Here is a 23,104-nt window from a genome sequence, read left to right on the forward strand (position 1 = left end):
GGATATTCACAGCTGATAAAGCTGACTTGAGGTCTCAGGACCAGGAAGAACTGAAGTCTTCTTATGATTGTAGGGACTAAGCCCACAGAAGCCCATCAACTTGCACTCTGACCAGCCCTGCCTTCTCCTTGACACAGCTGCTCTCTCTTTCCTTACTACATCATGTGTCTCTTGTATCTCACACATTTTGCTAACTCATAATTTTGGCTCCCATGTAAGTTGGGAGTGTATATTACCTGGGATAGTAGACCAAATAATATCCTTCAACATACCTATGTTCTAATCCCCAGAACCAGAATTCATGAATGTCACCTTACAAGGCAAAAGAGATTTTGCAGATGTGATTAGATTAAGGATCTTGATATGGGGATTTACAGATGGGTCCAATATAATCATGGGATCCCCATAAGAAGGCAACAGAAGATCAGACAAAGATGCCCTAATGTTGGAAGTAGATCCAAAGATGAAGGAAGGGACCGTGAACCGAGGAATGCCAGGAACGCAGCTCCAGAATCTGAAAAAGGTACAGACATAGATTCTTTCCTCAAGCCTCCAGAGGGAGTGCAGATACCTTGGTTTTGTACCCCCCCCACCAAAAAAAAAAAAGAAAAAAAAAAACATTTTGGATTTCTGACCTCCTAACTGTGTAAGAATAAATGTGTGTTGTTCTCAGCCACTAAGACTGTTGTAATTTGTTGCGGCAACAACGGGAAACTAAAATGTTCAGCGTAGCCCCACCTGCCTATCTCTATACAAGACAGTTTAGGCTCATCTTCCCTTGCTAATGGGTTCCTTGTGTTGGTATTCCCTGGCTTAAATTGAAAAGAGATTGTCTTACAACTAATTTATTGTGTATGTGTGTTTGTGCACATGTGTCTGTCAGGTAGCATCAGAGATGACTCATCACCCTAAGAATTGGCTTAGCCTGGGTGTAATGACTGCACATTTTCCATCAGCTGTGGCTGAGAGGATGAAGCCACGTGATAAGAAACATGACTGTTGAAATAATTCCCTTCCAGCAGGAGCCGGAAGTAAAGCACCCTTATGTAGAAGCTGAGGCAGACAGAGCCTTCCATGAGAACTCAATTATTTTTTTAAAAAGGAACTTGTTATCTTTGTGTCTCCACTATAGATGTCTAACTGATTAGCCTTCATTTAATTTGAAAAGAATGATGTTCACCGAGAAGTAATTTCAAGAAGAGACAGATTCTGAAGTTCTTGCTTGGTCTTTATAGCTCCATCCTCTAGCACACAGATTGAAAACTGAGAGTTTCCATGAGCCTAAACGCTCAGAATAGGAGCTCACAATTGTAGTTGTGAAATAGCCTCAGCTCTGAGAGCAAGGTGGCGGTTGTAGAGCCCAAGTGAATTATCGGCTGTTTCTCAAATAAAACTGTAGCAGGAGCTGCTCTTCTAGGCTAAATGCCCTCATGCAGCAGAGAACACTAGAGGCACCTACCAAGCAGCCCCACCAGGGAGCTATGACCTGTCGTTTCATTTATTCGCTTCTCCAGAAAGGAGCTGATTTCTTTCATGAATAAGTAATTACTGTTTTTATTTTTATTTCTCAAAGATATTCAGAGGAAAAGAAAATGTCCTTGAAAAGTCATAGAAGAGACATTTTTCTAAACCTGAAAGCCAAAGTGTCAGTTCCTTTCTCCTTTATCATTCTCTGCAATAAAAATATTTCCTTTTGTGGTCATATTTAACATCATGCAATTGGTTAATCTACTGTGGGAAAGCGGAATGTGTCCATTATGGAAGCCTGTATGCCTAACCTTTTTATTTTTTTTTAAAAAAAGGTTATTCCTTCTATTATTTTCACTTGAATAACTAGTAAAGCTGATAGGACCATTAGTGTTTGTTAGTTATTACATGGTTTAAAAGACAACTCCCTAAAGAATACGAGCAAATAATGTATCTGAATGCAAAAGATGTGTTTATGCTAAACTATTTTTACTATGATTTTAAAGAAATGTATTTTAAAATTACATCAGGTAAATTTCCATTGGGAGAATCAACTGAACATAAAGTCAAACAATTTAGAAATATATATATTTCTGGAAAAATGCCAAATTGAACCAAGATACCAAAAATATATGTGTATATGTATAAAATTTATTTAAATACATATGTATTCAGTATATCTGTATTATATATTTGTCTGTATTAATGTGTACTTCTGCATAATAATATATGTAAAATAATCTTTCCTTTAGATTTAAATCACATACAGTCATCCTCAATATCCATGGGAGATTGGTTCCCAGATTTCCTAGGAATACCAAAATTGAGAATCTCCAAGTCCCTGAAATAAAATGGTGCAATGTTTGCGTATAACCTATATGCATTCCCCTGTATATTTTAAATAATTTCCAATTACTTATAATATCTAGTACAATATAAATGTTTTATAAATAGTTGTTATACCCTATTGTTTGAGGAATCATGGCAAGAAAGAAGAATCTATCCATGTTCAGTGCAGATGCAATATTTTTTCTTTTTGAATATTTTTGGTCTGAGACTGGTTTTATCCATGGATGCAGAATGCTTTGAATATGGAAGGCTGATTGCATATTCAGAAATATTAAGTATAATAAATATTATGGTTTGCCTGAGATTCTATCTTAAACTATTCAGTTAAAAGAACACTCTTTTTCTTCTTAGGAAACTCAATGGTGAATTTCTGACATGTTTTACGGTAATATGTAGAGTGGTAAGCAAATATCAAAGATAATTCACAAACTGTAACTTTTTAAATCCATTCAAATTTTCCCTCATAAAAAATATTTCTTTTTTTTTTTTAACATAGCTTCTTACTAATACCCATTTAAGTTTCAATTCTCATCACCCCTCCCTTTGATCTCTGGTCAGTGTTGACTAATGATACTTAGATGCAGAAAAATCCAAAATGAGGGCTCTTGAGAAAAAAGTTGCATGCACTGTAATATTAACAGTTCATTCTTGGATAAAAGAGAAAACCAGTAAAATTTTATTGCAGAATCTTCTTCCTAATATTTTGGAAAGGTGATGTGATAATACACATTTAAACATCTCCTTTTTTACTTTTGAGTAATCAACTGATTTTTTTTTTTACTTCATAAAGATTTATCTTACACTGTGTCCTTCTTAGTAAGCCTGATGTATATTCTCTGAATACACAGTAGCCGGTTTGAAATGACTCAGGAAGATGATGTCAGTCAAGAGAAACCAAAAATCTGCATATTGAGAATTAATTGTTTCCATAGTCACGGAATAGCTGACAGTCTAACTCATTTGTACCATCTTTCAGTTTCCCCAATGACATGCTTACAGACCAATATTTATAAATGCATCCTATTTATTACAGTTGTGAAGACAGCAACTTAATGTCACAAAATAACAACATGCAGCTAGTATAAGCCCTTACCTCCATTTCAGTTAGTGATCCACTCCTTGCCCCTAAAGCAGTTTCTTATTCTTTTTTGGCCATACCCTCTCAAGTGTTTTCTACTCTATGTTTTGCCTATCCCTACCTGTTAAGATTTTACCCAGCATTATTTTTTATAATATATATTATGAAGAAAATAGAGTAGGTATATTGACTATGGTCTTTCAAAATACAAAACCCACCTTACCCCCTCACTCACACACAATCACATTCTCTCCCTAACATTTCCCAGGGATCAGTGCCCCTCCACTGTATAAATCACCTGTTAAAGTGCCGCTGCTATTAATGAACAAAACACTTCTGACATCTGGATAAGATACGGCATTAGGCATAGATGATCTTGGAGAAAGAAAAGATCCAGTGGCATTGGGATACATAAAGGACTATTCGATGACTTCAGAATTAAGAAGAGATATTCAGTAGAAGAATGACTAATTCACAAAAGCCATAGCATAAAATATGAAAAATGATTACCAAGGTGATGAATTTGAAATAAGCGTCCTGGGAAAAAATGTTTCTGAATCATCTGCAGAGCTGCTATTAAGTAGTGTTAGCTTGGTTAAAGAAAACACAGAAAACCTGGTAGATAAATATTCTTATTTAAAAACATGATGAAAGTACAGTAACTAGTTTGATTTAAAAAATTGTCAGCACTTGTCTCGTAAAACAAAATGATCCAAATTAATACATATCAACATTGCCTTTCTGGTTATACAAAAAAGAAAAACAAATATAAATGATATCTGCATGAGGAAAGGAAGAAAATTGATGTTTTAAAAGTGAATTCGGATTTATAGATTACAATAACAGACAAGAAAATATATTCATTATAAGTTTGTTGGTGTCTCAGCCCTCTGGTCCTTCAAAATACAAAGGATACACTTACTTCCTTATTACCTACCCTTCGTTTACTGAAAAAGGCTTATCAGTATGCAGTCATGGTATTCCGAGTCACTTCCATCACCATTGAAACAAAATGTTTATTTTGTATCATTTTAACATAAAAAGTCTATTGTAGGAAAAAATATTTCCATGTGTAAGGAAAAGGTCCTTAGTAATTTTTATTTGGGAATAAGTTTTCAATACACCCTTTAGAAATGCAACAAAAGCCTTTTCAGATTCCATCTTTATAAATAGCAATCCTTAAGAGTATCTAATTATGTAATATTTATGTTGTAGTCTAAGAGGAATGATGTAAGTTGGCTCAGTAATCTTTAAAATTCAATTTTTAACAACTTGATAGCATTGTGCTTAGCTATCCTTCATTCTTCCTCACTTCTAGAATGCCTTCTCTAATTCCTAACCGCAGTTGACTTCTATTCACTCATCACACTCAATTTCCATCAGAAAAAAGGCAAGCAAGCGTCTGTGCATGACACTTCACTTTATCTCCTACGAAGTAAAAATTGTTTTCATGCAGCGAATGACCAAAGAAAGGCACATTTATCCCAAGTTTTGCATAATGAAAATGTGATCATCATTAGAAAATGTCACTACAACAGAACAAATGACTGTCCTGGAAATACATTAAAGTAGATTTTCATCTGTATACCATTTAGAGAAATATTTAAGTCTCACTGTTTTTTTTTTTTAACCACTAAATTAGGAGAATGGAGCTTTTATTTCAGCCTCACAATTTACAATACTTAACAGTTTGTCTTCATCTTGAAGAACAACAACCAAAAAAAAACTTTCTTTCTTGAAATAAGAATTAGTCTAAGAAAAAATAGTCTTAATTTTGAGAAAACTATTGGAGGACTCGAGAACAGAAAACAGACTTCTCAAGCAGCCCTTAGGGAAGAACACAGTCTGATGGTATTTTGTGTCTTTAGCTTCCTGCTAAATGTCAACCAGGACCAGACTTCTTCAATATCAGATATTTGCAAAACCGGATTCCCCATCCTCAATTCCAGGGAAAGATGTGAAAGGCAGAGAACTATCTACCTCAGAAATACTCTGAAGAACTAGTACAGTCCATATGATGAACATTCAACTCAAAGGGTGGAGCAGCAGCAGAAGATATGATGTCTCACCTGCTCAAATGGGAGCAAAATATATTCTATAGAAATAATGCTGAAGCCAGGACAAATAAGATGAAAACATGTAAAGGCTACAAGCTCAACCTGGAGAAGATGGAATGTCTTATGCAAATCTAATTTAACATGTTGCTCAGTTGTGAGCCTCCCATCTGATACAATGGTTCACAGATGGGCTCCAGAGAAAATATCATCAAGCTTTTTGATGGATGACAGCCATCACCATGACACATTCGAGAGATTGAGGATGTAAACTAGGACAAAGGCAGGGTGTCACCAAACTTTAATTGCATATGCACATATTGTCAAGACAAAAAGCAAGATAACTTAAAGTTCCTGATATTTTTAATCCCAACCTCATAGCTCATTCTTCTGTAATAATGAGGCATCTAAAGTTCTTCTAGTATAACAATTAAGTCTGTTCTTCCTGACTGACTACCAGAGCATTTGAGTTTTAGTTTTTTGGATCTCTTTCTTCTTTCCAACTTCTTTTCAACCTCTGAAACATTATTTATTAATGATTTAGCTACAGATTTTTTTCCCACTACTGCCAATTAGTATTGGGAAACTAGAGAATTACAAAATATATATCCATAAAGCCCCAGAGGTTAATCACTCATAATATATACATAAGGAAAGAGTTAGGTAAGTGCCAAACAGTAATTCCTCAGCAGCTGGAATGAGTTTTAATTGAGGTAGTTGAATAATTAAATATTAACAGACAGAAGGAGTAAATTGGCAAGCCTATGAGAAGAGTCAAAACAGCACATGGCTAGGCAATTAGAGACCCTTTCATAGGCAGGAAAGAAGAGGGAAAATCTCATGGAAAGGACTTTACCCAAAGGAGACTAAGAGAGAGAAGAAGACATGTCAGGTAATAAGAATTGTCTTTTGATGGTCTCTAATTTTCCTGGCAATGAAATATTTCTTTTAGATAAAGAGTATTATGAGGGCCATTGTTCCTAAATTTTATTCTGTAGCAAAGGAGAAAGAAAAACATTTCACTAGAATTTTCTCTCTATCTGTATTAATATATTCCTATTCCTTATAGACTATAAACCTTGATGGTCAAGATAATGTTTCCTTTTGGTTGGTCTGTTTTAGTTCAAGTTGTTTTACTTTATTAACATTCTTTTATTTCAGATTTAGCTCAATTGCAGGAGCTAAATTTGAAACAGCAGCAGAAAAAAAACACATATTTTCCTCCATAATGAAAGTGGTTCAATTCATAATTGTGATGGACCTCTTAAGGCTAGACAAAGTTTGATGAGACTGTTTAAGTGTAACATTTCAAAGAATAATACCAGCATATTCACTAATGTGCTGAAGCAGTCACCTGTTATAGTCTTTTTACTACTAACGTATAACCAGGCTGGGCACGGTGGCTCATATATGTAATCCTAGCACTTTGGGAGGGCAAGGCAGGAAGATTGCTTAAGCCCAAGAGTTTGAGACAAGCCTGGGCAACATAAGGAGCCCCATCTCTACAAAAAAAAAAAAAAAATTAGCCAACCATGGTGGTGCAAGCCTGTGGGCCCAGCTACTCAGGAAGTTGAGGCAAGAGGATTGCTTGAGCTGTGATCATGCCACTGCACCCTAGCCTGGGTGACAGAACAAGACCGGCCTCAAAAAATTAAAAAAAAAAATAAATTAAAAAGTATAACCAAAACAGGCTACCTAAGTACAGGGTAATTATTGTTGTTGTCAGCCATTAACTCCTTCTCAGTCCTAACTTAATTCCCAAAAGCACTCTCTCTCTCTCTCTCTCTCTTGCTCTTTCCCCCTCACTCTCTCTCTCTCTGTCTTCATCTCTCTCTCTTTCACACACACACACACACACACACACACACACACACACACACACACACGGCATTTCTACCTTCTGAACTCCAGCCAAAATGCTAATATATTGGCTAATCAGTAAAGGTAGAACCAACTTAATTATTTCAGTAGACCAATCAGTCTCAGAAATAATAAATATACCTAGAAATGAAAGCAAAACCCCAATGTGTATTTTTCTATGGTTCTATAATATGAAGGATAATTTATAGTACTTCTCAGGAAACCAGTAATCACAAATTTATCCGTATTTCTTCCTTCATGTTGGTCCAAGAATATGTAGAAAATTGATAATCTTTACTGCAAAGGGTTTGGGAAACAGTCCATTAGGATCACTGAATGGAGAAATAAAATCTAGAGTTCTCATTTACCCTGAGAAGCATCTGAAATAATGAGAAGGGCCTACATACAAGCAAAGAATATGTTGGGATGCTTAGCAGAAAATGTGGGAAATAGAATTTTTAAAAAGAGACAATTTACAAACTGCAAATAACCTAAAAAGAAGGGAATATACCTATGAAAACTATAATATTAGTTAAAATTGCATTCATAAGAAACAAACTTCAAAGAGAATGAGTCAATTCTTCATATTTGTTCAGTTCTCTGTTTTGGAAATTAATGTGGATAATTTGCAGGCAAAATACTTACCCTAGAAGGAGATTTTGCATGTTTGTTTTGTTGTTTTTTGTTGTTTTCAGTAGTTAAATAGTGGCATGATAGTTGCTATTGGGGGAACTAAACAACGCTATAAACCTGATCTAGTGTCCAAGATTTTTGTGCCTCCCATAGAGATTTAAAGAATTCCAAAAGAATGCACGAATCTAGAGAAATCCAAAACAAAACATGAGTCCTTTGTGATTAGCCTTTCCTTTATGATTCATGAGGAAGAAAATAAATAAAAGGAAATTTATAACAGATACACAATTATTCTTTTATAGTCGAACAGCATTTAGCAATACCAACATTTGCTAAATTGCTAAACCAACACTCAACATTTATTGAACACTTTCTATATACCAGACACTGTTAAACTCTTTACATGGGCAATAATTTGAATCTTTAAGATAACCCAAGCAAGACATATTGGTCAGGGTCTATTCAGGAGACAGAAATTACATTGCTCATTGTAACAGAAAGAATTTAGTAAGAAGATTTGCTAACTAGGAATTGAAGAACTGACAAAACAGAACAGAAGGTGGTGACAACAGAAAGAAGCTACCCCTCCTAAATCTAGGGAAACTAGACTTTCAACTAGGGATGAAAGTGTTTGCAATAATTAAAATTAAAGCCTTACAGGAGGGACCTTGTGGAGTTAAAATTAAGCCTTATGAGGATACAACACTGTTTGGCTAGTGATAGTATTTCTGATGATTCTCCATGAAGCTGTTCCTGCCTATCTTGGAAAAATTTAAATATATATACATATACATTGTACTTCCAGTTTCTCAGTCTCTCTCCAGTCTCCACTACTAATAGATCCTAGCCAGAAGGCAGACAGCAAAGAGACACATCCCAGTCCAAACATCCCAAAGCAGGGTGTAGGAAGGATGGTTTAAAGCCAAGAGACAATAGCTAAATCACAGGCATCGTAGGTGCAATTAGTGCAATTAAATATCTATATTTGACAGATAAGGAAACTGAGGTCACAGGGAGTAAACTGTCTTGCACAAGGTTTCATAGAATGTAAGACTGGAAAGCTAGGATTCAAACACAGGCAGTCTGACTTTAGAATACCTTCTCTTACCTTTGGAGCTATTTTCATTGTTACCATCTTTTGGAAAGGGGATACAGCATGTTGCAGTAAAAATCAGAGTCTACAGAGCCAGTTTCCAGCACAAGTTCAGCCACAAAACGTGAATTTCAGTAGGTCATTTCACTTTTTGGACGTCAGTAATACACATCACTGAAACACAATGATTAAATTAGATAAATACTTAAGATATTTAAGTATTTTAAACCTTTTAGTTTAATACTCACTCAAACTAAAATAAGAACCATGAAAAAAATGTCGTCCCTGAAGGGTCTACAAATAATTTGTGATATGGGTTGTAGTAACTTTACACTATTACACAGTACAACCATGTTTGGAAATAATTTTCTGCAGTTAATCTTTTTCACTTGTCCATGGTAGTCAGATTCTTTGTCTGTTGAGTTCAGGAGCACTTAGAACGTTTAGCCATAAGATATACAAGCAGTGGTTGGAAGCTTTGTATTTTCAAACAAATATATTAAATGCCTATCATGTGCCATATTGCTAAAGACAAAAAGACAGGATTCCTTCCTTCAGTTGCCTTACAATCTGGTAAGTCTAAAGTAGCAAACCAATGAACAAATGATTATGATACATGTGATATAAAGAGGAAGCTGTGGACCACTGAGACATCTGCCAGTTATTTGCCAGGCCAAGGTTGAGGGTAGGATGGCTTTGTGTCAGAAAAGCCTTTTTAAAGCAGTGACTTCTGAGTTGCATTAAAAAAAAGAAGCAAAAGAAATGAGTCAAGCAAAGATACCTGGAGCAGAATATGATCAGAGTTGGACAGCAGCAGCATAAGGGTGTTCAAAGCAGATTTAACTTTACTGTATCACTTATATTATTATTATTAGAAAAGACATCTAGGAAAAGAGAACATAGCATGCTTGGGACCTGCAAATGTCTCAATACTGCTAGAATAAAATGTCAGCCTGGGAAATGTCGGGGGGCGGGCATCAATAGGAGGAGGTAGATAACTAGGTGGCAGTCAGGTTACAAAAGGTTTACATGTTAAACTGAAGAGTTTAAACTTTCTTCCCTGCAGTGGACATACACCATGGATAACTAGTCAGCAACAAAAAGGGACAAACCACTGAAACATGCTACAATATGAATTAACCTCAAAAAATTATGCTAAGTGAATGAGGACAAAGAATATTCTATGATTCTATTTATATGAAATTTCAAAAAAAGACATCTGTAGACAGAAAGCAGATCAATGCTTGCCTGGGGTTAGGGTTCAGAGTGAGACTAACTGCAAATAGCACTAGAGATGGAAGGTAGACTACTGGCTCCGGTTCTAAGGTCAGACAAATTAGGATGCACAGCATAAAACAAAAGGGTGGGTGGAATCGAGCCGGCCAGTAGCTGGCACTTCTTTATGCAAACCCAGTCTGACTCCCTCAGTGCCTCCAGACCTCAGGCAGGGTCCTGCAGGGCAGCATGGTAGAGGACACTGTTTTCAAAGCCAGCTTTATACTCTCTGGTGCTTCTGAACATCAGCCAGCTTTGAGAAACACCTACATATAAGGAAGAACATATTCTTTGGATTCAATTAACCAGTGTTCAGTTTCCAGCGTGGCCATTTTCTTGTTGCTTTCAGAAAGTTACTTAACCTCTCTGAGCCACAGTTTATTAAGTGGTAGTAATTATCCTACCCAACTCAGAAAGTTGTGAGTAAATGGTAACATAGGCAACTATCTAGTATATTTTCTATTTTAGGTTGTACATTGTCCTTATGTTGGCAATATTATCTTAGCCTCTCAAGCCTCAGATTTCTCATCAGTAAAAGGGTCCCAGTGTTACAGAAGTTGCTTTCCAGCTCTAACGGTGTATATCACTGTCAGACCATCAGCAAAATAGTAGGCTTCCCAGAATGTTTTATTTGTGTGAAGCTCTCGCCGAAGTGATTGCCCAAAGAGGCTCAATAGAATGGCTCATTCATTCCTAAACCTATTTAGAGCCTATGTTCAGGTTACGCTGTGTTTGCAGTACGGAAGTAGATCCAGCCTAGAAACAAGAGTCCAAGAGTGGAATGCATCAGCATAAATACTCCAGATATTCAGAAGCTAGAACAGGGTACTCCTGCAACTTGAGCAGCTCATGTGTGATGCTTTGGACAACATGCACAGGCGTCAGGGTCAAGTACACACATACATTACTGAAATCTGTTCAAGTGAGGGTTATATCTTCTTCAAATAACCCTATTTAATTATTGTCTGACTTTCCCAGCTGTTCTTGCCTTTGTTAACTAGCTCCATTAACACAAGTCACTTTGCAGCCTACATCAGGAAGGTGGAAGGGGAAGAGTTTGAATAGACCTGATTAATTCTTTACTTAATCATGCACTATCTTTCCAACTGACCTTTTCCTATTCTCATTATTGCAATTCCTTTTAAGAAGGAACATGCTCTATGGAACAATTAGCATTCTTCTTTATCTTTATATATTTAAGTGACTCCTTTAGAAATACTCTTTAAGAAAAATGTTCCTCCTCATCCTTTGGTATACCGAAGATGAGAAAATGGATTAAGTTTCAGAACACAGAACAGTCTCAGCACAAATTACAGCTGCTCAATCTATATTCTGTTCCCTGACATTCACACAGAGCTTCTGCAACATATCTTGAGTCTTTAAGGGGATGTCACGCCAGTTCTGAGGCAACCATTATTCTCCGATGAAAAGCTCCTGTGACCTCCACCTCAGCATGAGAAACATCTATTTCTCACTTTATCCTTCAAAAGAATAAACTAGCTGTGGGACCTAGCAGGTAAGAAGTTAAAATGCATTCCGTTAAATAAATATTTTTGGGTATGGCGGAAATTGCCACTTTTCCTTTTGAACTGACCCATCTTATTGGAATGAGAACACATCCCAGGCACAGATTTGAAGCCCAGCCATTTAAATCCAGGAGAAAATTAAGAAATGTGGGAAGTGTGGCCTTGGAGGTGTAAGTCTAAAGCAAATCTGCATAAGTGCTGCATAATTGATAATGAACCACTTACTGGTCTTGCAAAAAGCGCTAATGAAATGGCTACTTTCTGCTGCATTGACTATTCAGCTATTGTTATGATGTGAGCAATTTAACTTTTAAACTTTACTCACCAATAGCACCTAATTATTTTTTGGAGTTGGTAGAAGCACCTTTGCAGTGCCAGGGGCTTGCCTATGCAAAATGATGAGGTTGCCACTTAGTCTCTGGGAGTTCCAGTAGCTGTTTTGTATGGCTGGCTTTGGGAAATTTTTTGTTTTTGCTTTTGTGGTTTGTTTTTAAATTACTCTCCATTCCTCTTCATGCACCCAGAGCTTCATGTTCCTTCTATTTTCATGAAAATCAACTTTCAACAAAAAAAAAAACTGATTTATTCAATTTTACTAAGATGCTTATAATTGGTAACAGCTTCAAAGTCTTATCCTTCAAGGGCATTTGTGTTTTAACAAGGTTCTGAATCTTAGGATACAGAAATACAGTAGTTGTTAAAGAGAGTAAATATCAGAAACACCTAATGAGCCATTTCAGTGCATACTTTCAGCCTCCTACTTCAAGGTGCTGATTTCAGAGGTTTGATGTGGAATCTTTGTGTGTGTGTGTGTGTGTGTGTGTATGCATGTTTGTGCATTGTGTATGCTTGCATGCATGTGTGCAGATAGTCACAGAGTTCCAAAAGTGATTCAGATGTAATCCCTCAGTGGTAAATCACAGGCTAAAGGAAAGGATATCTAATGGTAAACTTTCAATTATTAGTCAGTGGTTGAGGTAGCTTTGGTTGGGTAATTGATGGTGTCTTGACATCAAACTGATTATAGGGCCACCTCTTCTACCTGCATGTTAGACCAACTTGCTAGACAAAAGAATAGATGATAGATTGAAGATAGACAGACACACTCCCTGTTAGTGTTTCTCCAAGTGATTCATGGCACATGCATTAGAATCTTTTAGGGCATTTTTTTTAAATTGCAGGTCCAAGTGCATCAGCTGAGACTTTGATTTAGAATACTTGAAGGCAGAGTCAAAGAATCCAGGTTAGTAAGGTTCCCAGACACTTTTTAGGCAACCAATGTTAAACAACCTCTAAACAAGGTATTAATAGTTTTCTCAACACTTATTTTCTTATGATGATTAGAGAGAAAATATGACATTTATAGTGGCAAAAAGTAAATGAAAAGTAACTTGATATCATCCAAAGGTAACCTATTAACATTTTTTTGTATATTTCCTTCCAGTTTTCCTCTATTAAGTATATACAATTTTATATCTCTCATCATGTTGAAACTCTTTTTGAAGCCTTTCAAAAGTTGCAGAATTTCAGTGCTAAAAGCAGAAATTCTTGAAGAAACTGGGATGGTTGGTCACCCTAGTCGACATTTAAACTTTGAGTTTGTAAAATATCAGCAGGAATTAGCTGAGACATGAGTATATTAAGTAATACATCATAATAGTCATCATTATAGTTTTCTTCAGCATTTTCTCTATTAAAAGCCAGAAGGGATTTGGGTATAATTACTTGCATTTTATAAGATATAGAACTACACAGTGAGTTGAAATAATTGAATTAGGAGCATAGTATTACCAGTAGAGGAAGCAACACCATTTGCCTTATCTTCAAGCCTATCATGAATCTGCACTGCAGTAACAATGGCTTCTGAAAAGTCAGTCTTCCTTTTTGGCTGCATCTTTTGAGGTGTAACACTGGGAAGAACTTGCACGCTCACCTCTTCTCCCTGTGGCCTGTTGGCTTTTCAACACATTTAGAAGCTGGTTCTTCACTTCTCATCTATTCTTTATATTATTAAAAAATTATTAATGCCAGGCAATGAGGTAGAGATCTAACTTAAAAAGAATTAACAAGCAGGGGAATGGAATTCCCACAGAGACTCTATCTACTTCCTTTAATAAGCAGTGTCAAATGAAGAATGAGAAGGTTCATCAATTTGGAAAGGAGAGCTTTATTTCTCTTAAAAGGTTGCAGCCTGCAAGTAGCCTTGCTGACAGGTGGGGAAGCCTAACTCCAGATAGAAGCTGGAAACAGACATTTTGACTAGGGGAGCAAAGGGAACAGGAATGTATGCTAAATGGAATGGGTGAGTATGCATATTAATATATAGGAGGGGTCATTAATATTTATGAAAGGAGAAGCATGCCTAGATGCAATTGTGCTTCATCCTCTCCATGAAACCAAGGATGAGGTTTTCAGCCCTCTGACATCATGACTGAGGACACGAAGGCACTCAGTGCACATCCTCCACCTACTGGCCAGAACCGCTCCATGGTCAGTGGTCTCTCAGCCAAAAGGAATGCTGGTCACTTGTGCGGAAACTACAGAAACCAAGGGGCAGCCTCAGGTGGTTGGTTGATATCAGGAGTGGAATGAGTCTTTCAAAAGGCTTGGTTTCTGTTAGAGAAGAAAGCCTAATGGTACTTAGCAAGGAAGGGGTTATAGCAAGGCATGCCTGACCTCACATCTCATCATGGCTAGTAACTCAATTTTCATGGTTTCTCTGTGGTCCTCTCGGCCAAGACGATGGTTCGTTCAGTCAGCTGGGGGCCTTGGGATTTTCTTTTTCTTGACAGTGCAATGCTTTTGTTTCAAATAAGTGTAGTGGTCAAAAAGGGGTAAATGTTCACTTCCATTCTGACTAACATTCCAATACATTAAGGAAAACATCACTTTTAGAGTAAATAATACCCAGAATCTCAAAAACCAAATAACATTATACCAATCTTTACCCCTGCCTTTATCTTCATGTTTTGTGATTATTAAGATGAGAGGGTTGGGGTAGTGTATTTGATGTTACAGTGATATAAATTTGTAATTGTGGAGAGAATGAAGAGTAGGTACTCTATTCTAATTATCTTGAATTTCCTTAGAAGTGGATCTGTCTATAACTTCCTTGCATTTAATTCTTTGAAGAAAATGTGCACGTTTAGAAGATATTTAAATAGTATAGAATGAAATCCAGTTTAGATTATTGTCTTACTATATCTCATTCTTTACTAAGAAATGTGAAAGTTTGGCTTTGAAATTTAATTCATTTAGTTAAATATTAATTGCTCACTACCTACGTGGGTCTCGGGATAGAGCAATGAATAAAGACATCTCTCCCTCAAAGAGCTTACAGTCTGTTTGGGGGAGGTGTGTAAAATTAATAAATAATAATAAGCGCATTAAAGAAAAGTAAATCAGGGCAAAGGACTAGTACTTGAGGCATCGCAACAAGGAAAAGCTTCCCAAAGTGTGATACTTAAGCAAAGCTGAGTAATGTGAGGGCATAACTCATGAAAATATCTGCTCAAAACCAAGGGCACAGTAAGTGAGAAGGCCTCCAAGTGGGGGAAAAAACTGTAATTAGAGTGGAGAGAGTGTTAAAACCACTATGTCAGGGAACTATATCACTCAATTCATATTGTACAAAAAAAGCATTATTAGGCCCTTTGAAATTGGGGTACAGTGGGGCAAGTGAAATTTATACAAATACCCACATGCCCTTCTTTGCAGCTGAAGATACCATTGCTCATGGTAGGGTTAGTTATATGAACAAATCTGACTACAAATGCAGTCTGCACCAGGGTGTTTTGAGTTTCTTATACTTCTATTTCACTAATTTTCTCCCCCGCCTATTTGTGTACTGTTTGCAAAGTACAGTGCCCTGGATTGTACAATGTTATCAAAAACTAGATTGTATGGTTCTTCTACAGATGTGTGATGCTGCTCACAACAAAATGCTCCCACCATAATTACCACATGCAAGCCCAATTTTTTTTTTCAATTTTTATCATTCATTACTCTGTCAAGCCTTAGATTCTCTTGAATGCAATCTATTTTTGATAGAGCTCTGGAAAGTTGAAATCTCAGCTAAGATTGTTTAGGTCTAATATGTCGGAAAATACTTTCATTCTACCCTTACAAGTGAATAATCTTGCCACTTGTATATTTGTTATCTGTTGCTTTGTAACAATACCATAAAGTTATCAGCTTAAAACAACATAGTTTCTGTGGGTTATAAGTCTGCAATCAAGGCTGTACTCAAAATGTCTTCAAAGGTTTCAGTCTTCTCTGAGGCTCAACTGGGGAAGAATTGACTTCTGAGCTCACACCGTTTATTGGAAGTATTCAGTTCCTTACAGTTACAGGACTGAGGGCTTCAGTTTCTTCTGTCATTTTGCTTTTCATTTTTATGTATATGCATGGTTTCATACCCACCCTACCCTATTTGAGAAGCTCCTAGGATCTTCTTTTTGGCCCTGATATTTTAAAGTTCTGATATTTCTAGTTGTGGGTTTTGGTTTATTTATTTCTTATTCATTGTGGTGGGCATTTGGTAGGCTCTTTTAATCCAGAGCACATGTCATTCTTCTCTAGAGTATATTCATGTTTTCTTTATTTGATAATTTCCAAGAATATTTTACTGTTCTCTAATTGTCCTTCTTGTTTTGTGGATGAATTGTCTTTTCTCTGGATGAACAGTATTTTTAAAGTTTTTTTCTATACTATTTTATGGTTTTTTCTGTGCTCAATTCTTTTCTATTCATTTTGATCTCTACGTTTCATATTGGAGGGCTTCCTCAAATGTGATTCTTGGCTATCTGTTCATAATCACACATAACACACCAAAAATCTGACTGAAAATTCTGTGTTAATGGATAAAGCATGTTGCCTTTAGAATTTGGGATGGGGTCATTGGCAGGTTACTCCATTATACCTGGTGTCACTGAGTCCAGAAAATCAATGTGTGGGGATGAAGATCAGAGAGTGTAACTGCTTTGTGAACAACTTTCAGCCAATCCATCTGCCCTGAAGTAGCCCCATGCACTATTCAGACTACCTGGGTCTGCAAGTCCTCAGTTTTTTTTTGAAGTCTACAGAGATTTTTAGCCTGCTTCTTATTCTGACCATTCTACAGGCACTTACGTTTCAGCTTCTTCTAAAGTAGTTGTCACTTCTCCATTTATTTTTTATCTTCCAAAATTGTGTTTTCTCTCTTGTCTACTGTTTCTTCTCCATTTGTTTGCCCTTGTGGGCTGGTATCTTTCTTTGTTCATTTGTTTTCTTCCCTGTCCCTTTAGAAATGAGACAGAGATAAATGCATATGTTCATTTGCCATGTTTATGCATAAATCATCCCAGACAACTATCAAAATAATCTACTGACTCATGAGAGTAGTGAGATTCTCATTACTTGATAGATGCTGTCAGAGAAAGAGAATGCTTTTCAGGAAAGTAATATAAGGGAATTATTGTCTGACTTGAGAAATTGTAGTTAGAGAACTTCTACAGTCAATCTGAACCCTTACTATGATACTCTGTTTAAAAATTGTGTGATCTTGAGTGTACAATGTAATTCTCATATTTATGTTTTAAAACACTAATATATAAAGAATTTACTAAAAATCTGCCTCTGATACCTTATTTGTCACTGGGATCTGAATAATGCTGAGATTATTATAACATGCTATGGCTCTGAGTACTGAACAAATTATCATCGAATATGCTGAAATTTGAGACATATTTTGGCCATGTATTATAGGATTTACCATGCTGTCTATTTCTGCTCTAAGATTTCCGGGTGTTTTTTGTTTTTGTTTTATTTTTGAGGTGGAGTCTTGCTCTGTTGCCCAGGCTGGAGTGCAGTGGCATGATCTCAGCTCACTGCAAATGCCACCTCCCAGTTTCAACCAATTCTCTGCCTCAGCTTCCAGGGTAGCTGGGATTATTGGCACCTGCCACCACAACTGGCTAATTTTTGTATTTTTAGTAGAGACAGGGTTTTGCTATCTTAGCCAGGTTGGTCTTGAACTCCTGATCTGGTGATCCACCTGCCTCAGCCTCCCAAAGTACTGGGAATATAGGTGTGAGCCACTGCACCCAGCCTTAAGATATCTTACTTAAAGCACCATGGTCTACTGGTGCTTACTAGATAGATTATTTACTCCAGCATATCATAGACTAAACCTTATTATTAAGTAGTAGTGGTAGATGGTTGCTAGGAAATAATAACCTGAGTTTAATGTGTGCAGTTTAATATTTGAAAAAAAAAACACATAGTACAGTTGGTGAAGAAAACACAAATAATGGTCCTGAAATATATCCAAATCTTAATCGCCAGAAATGGAAATATATTATGTGATCTGACAAAAGATAATTAAAGTTTTAGTTGCAATTAAAGTTACTAGTCAGCTGACTTCAAAATAGGATTATCCTGGAAAACCTAAGTGGACCCAACGTAATTACAAGGGTCTTTAAACAGAAGAGGTAGAAGAGGCAGAACCAAAGAGATGGTATTGTGAGAAAGACTTGACTGACCACTGCTCGCTTTAAAGATGGAAGGCTAGCCATGAACCAAGGAATAAAGACAGCTCCTAGAAGCTAAAAACAGCAAGAAAATGAAATCCCCTCAGACCTCCAGATAGGAACACAGCCTGCTGATACTTTGATTTAGCCAAAGCAGACCCATTTCAGTATTCTGACCCCCAGAACCGTCAGGCAATAAATTTTTATTGTTTTAAACCACTAAGTTTGTGGCAATTTGGTACCTAACTAGAGAAAACTAATGGACCTGGTTAATGGGCAGGGTATTTCAATATAAATTACATGGGGATGCAAGGAAGGAGAACTGCTATTCTTTAACAATCACACAGAATTGTCAATTCTACTTTTTCCACTTCAGGGCTTTGCTGACTGTTTTGCTTCTCTGGGTCCCTCAGCATCTGTTGCTTTAGTGTTTGCTGATTACTTCTCTATATGTCTCATGTCTATGCTCACTAAGAAAGAGCATCCCATTGGGTTGATGAGACACCATCCCAGCTTAGGGCACACTAATTGGACAGAAATCTATAGGCAGACCCCTCATGGACCACTGGGCAATCTGTAGATGGCTTCCCCCAGGTCAGGTCAGTCCTTGTTCAATTAGCTAGGACTATTGTAGCAGAATCGCATGGTTAAAAGCATGATTAAAAACCTAAGTAAAAGGATAAAGAGTGATATTATTGGCCAGCATTTCTCATGCTGTCCCATATAAGTACTCAAACTTCCAGAAACTAGAACTTCATGCCACATGTCCACATTTAACTGCAAACAAAACCAGGAAATATAAATTTTCATTTTGCCCAGTATCAGAAGAAAACTGGTATTTTCTGAACTAGAAATTTTCTCTACACTGACTGGACAAGTTACTTTATTTCTTATAGCCCTAGCTTTGTCATTGGTAATAGTTCTTACTCCACAGGGTCACCATGACATTTATTATTATTTCAAGATGAATTTACTAATATCATTAGGACAGAGCCTGAATTTTGCATACAAAAACAATAGAATTTTAATGTCTGTATGTGCCCCTGCTCTGGCTATATAGTATGGATTCTGTTCTGGCTTTTACTACCCTGTCACTAATCAAATTAGAAGTCATCAAATTAGAAGTCATTTGTCAGCTCATTTCTATTTTTCAAAGAAGTGAACCATTCACTCCTTAGAGGTTCTATTCTCCAAGTTGTTTACAAAAATACTATAGAACAGTCCTAAAGGACTTCAAATGCACCTGTTAAAATAATATCATGTTTTTCTTTTACTGCTAGAAATAAGAATCTTGAATCAAGGCATGGAAAATTTCTGTTTTGCATAGATGCTCATTTAAATAAAATTTTGTAGTAGAATTCACAAAGTTTCTAGGTTCAAGGGGTCTGATTTGTCATTTCATCCTGTAATTTTTTAAGACTACCCCCATTTCTCTTTACAGTGTTTCTGCTGAGTTTAAGACTGAACACAATCACTTTCTAAGGGCACAGTTATTCTCAGACAAATCTGACTACAGGAATGTCGCCTTATGCTGAGCCCAAAAATCTGTAGCCTGGTTATGTCTATATTAGATCAAGTTGTACCCATTGTGACACATATATAAGTACTCTTCTAAATGCCATTCTCTCAAATATTTAAAGGCCATGGTAGTTTTTAATTACATCTCATATCTAGGTTAAACATCTCTAATTCCTTTCATATTTCCCAAATTAGAAGGCTTTGAACACTCTTTCAGCATCATGTTACCCTTTATGGACTTACTCCTATTTGACATAGTCTCTTAAAGTCCATTCCCCAGGACAGGTATAACAGATATAACCAACATGGAGTATTTCCTGTATTCCCTCTGAGTTAATGCTATGCTTTGGATCCTGCTGGGTGAGTCCACATTAACATTTTACTCAATCAGTCACATGAAGTAATGCTAGCAGATGCTCTATGACTCTGCTCTGTGATTTTATCTAGGAAAAGCTCAAAAGGTCAAACACTTAGAAAAAAGGAAGAAAATGCAATAAGTCTATAATTTGAGAATTGTGTTAATAATACTCTATCTCAAAGTAGTGTATTCCTGGCCAAAATATATATATGTGTGTATATATGTATGTATGTATATATATATATATATATATATATATAGAGAGAGAGAGAGAGAGAGAGAATATATCCACAACTGTATTAACAAATTTAGGAAATAATGGGTATTACATTTACTTATTGAAAATTCACAAGGTTTGTTGTATATTGAATGCATTGAGCAAACCTGTTTAACTCAATTAAAATTCATTTAACAATGAGAAACTTTATAAGCATTTAATACCAACTAATATCTCCAAAACAGTCTTTCATAGAAAACTGTGCATAGAGCTAGTGAACTCAATATTTTCACAAAATAGATAGAGATCTTCTGAAATTTCCACCTATGTATTTATCAACACTATTTATTATCATGCTATCCAAGCAGGTACGTGTCCACAGAACTCTAAAATTAGTTGAATCCAGACTTCCTTACTTATCAGGACCTCCTTACTTATAGCACAGCTCAGAAAGTGTACCGAGCTTTTATACACTTTATCTAGTATTTTCTTCCTTACTGATTCATAAAAGAAAATCAATATTTTCTGGTCTAAATTGCCTTTACATATTTATTTTAGATTATCATTGTCTGTTGTATTGTGTAGGTGTTCTAAATGAATGTATGGAAATAACGATTTTATAAATTCATTTTAAAAGCTGATTCTCTTAATATTTTCTGACAGAGGAAAACAAAACAGATAGTGATGGCAACTTTTGTTTTAAACAGGTAAACATGAATTCCGTTTAAATAAAACATGTCACAACAGAAAAAGACTAAATTCACAGACTCCTGATTCACATGTATACTGGATGGAAACTCACTTCCTACACTCGAGATTTGACAATCTCTTATATTCCCATCACATTTCTTTCACATGTTGAAATTATGTGTTTCCTTATCTCTTCAATCTGGAGAACCACAACCAATCCATGCACACAATATCCCTGTTTATTTATGATACTGAACAAGCTAAGATGAAAACACTGCCCCCTTTATGCTGTAAATGGCTGATCTTTGATCTTTACCCCTGAAGAAAGTCCTTCAGCAAATTCTTCTGAAGGCATTTTCATGACCTGCTGAGCTCCCATACCATTTCTATTTTAAAATGCTTTGCTAAACCCTTCATTTTTAATAAAATGTAACTGTTTCCACTTTGGACCACTGAAGGGCCAAGAGTTCTTCCCAGCTCTTCCTATTCTCACATCTGATTTCACATAAAAGTAAGACAAGTTAAATGTACGAGAGCAGTAAAAATCTATGGTACTCAGAGGAATAATGCCTCAGGCAAATTAAACTTAGAGGACAGTGCTGGACATATGGTGTTTGCTAATCAGAACTGTTTGGGTCAAGTAATCGGGTTGTGAATCTGATGGACAGAATCTACATTTGGTAAGGGAGGAGCCTCATTCCTTTAGCTTTTGCATCTCTGCCACCTAGTCTCTAGTCTTAAGCAGAACAGGTACTCGGTAAATGTTTGTGGAACTGAATTGCCTGTATCGTAAAAGTAATTACAGTGCTGAATGACAGAATCGTGCCAAGGATATGACTGAGGAATGTCAGGGATACCTTCAGTTGGAAACCACAAAAGACACTGGATTTTTAAAAAATAATAGTTACATCATCATACTAAAAATACATTTACCATTTATTCAACAGCATTTTAAAAGTCTTTTATAGAGATTTCTAAAAATGTTTTACACATAGTTTATATTTAATCCGCACAAGTACTCTGAAAGTTAAGTAGTATCATTTGCATTATCAAATGAAGATAGTGAAATTCAGGTAGCTGCCTTGCCCAGGGATACATTCCTAGGGTCATGGAGTAGCATTAAGCAGAGCTCATCCACCTCCCATGCCAAGAACCTTTCCACAGTCATGTGCTAATTCATTGCCTTCCTGTGGTATCACATGACATTTCACTTATCAGGAATTCAAGCTATTTCCAAAAGAGCAGCATTTTCCAATCTCCACGCTCCAAATCTCTCCACCTAACTGTACAAATAGATGAATTAAAAATAGTGGGCTAGCTGAATTACTGTCATAGAGACCTTCAGCCATTTTCTCACCAAGTGAGAAACAAAGTAGATGGATTGTCTTAGAAATTAGGAAGTATGCAGTTTCTTTTTATCTTTGTAGGATTTACCATGCTGTCTATTTCTGCTCTAATATTTCATACTTAAAGCAACATGGTCTACTTGTGCTTGCTAAATAGATTAACTATTAACCCCTGCATATCATATACTAAACCTTATCGTTAAGCATTAGTAGCAGATGGTTACCACTTTCTATCTTTGTGTAAATGCATATCCTTTGTCTTCCTCACTGTTTATGTATTAGTTAGGGATATAGAATTTCTTACTTCAGTCTGGTCATATTTATTAAAATACTGAGATGCTTTTCTTTCCTAAGTAAACTGTCTATTTTATTTTATATGCCAACTCCATAATCAGTTCCATTTAATGCCTCTATGATTCTGTAAGAGCAGCAACAAAAAGCAAGCTATTTATTTGTAAACATATATGTATTTTATTCTAAAAGTAATCACCATATTTACATATTCATTAAAATTGCCACTCTCCATGAAATGGGGACAGTAGCTAATGGCATAATTTTAACTTTGTGGATGACCGGTTTTGCATAAAGAAAATGAAATCATTAACATTGCATCTATAGAGCAAACCTAAGA

General features: G+C 36.1%; 1 long non-coding RNA gene across 1 annotated transcript in view; it reads right to left on the reverse strand.

The window, feature by feature from the left end:
- The window catches only part of LOC116549579, a 56,051-nt gene extending 39,098 nt beyond the window's left edge, over positions 1-16,953 (reverse strand). Inside the window, exons 1-2 of the long non-coding RNA XR_004267947.1 lie at positions 14,512-16,953; positions 9,050-9,208 (exon numbers count right to left, since the gene is read on the reverse strand). This is a non-coding gene — a long non-coding RNA (uncharacterized LOC116549579). The remainder of the gene's footprint in view (positions 1-9,049; positions 9,209-14,511) is intronic.
- Positions 16,954-23,104: the final 6,151 nt, after the last annotated feature.

Source organism: Sapajus apella, unplaced genomic scaffold (genome assembly GCF_009761245.1).
Source record: "Sapajus apella isolate SASKATOON/1434 unplaced genomic scaffold, GSC_monkey_1.0 scaffold6, whole genome shotgun sequence".
Classification (NCBI taxonomy): Eukaryota; Metazoa; Chordata; class Mammalia; order Primates; family Cebidae; genus Sapajus; species Sapajus apella.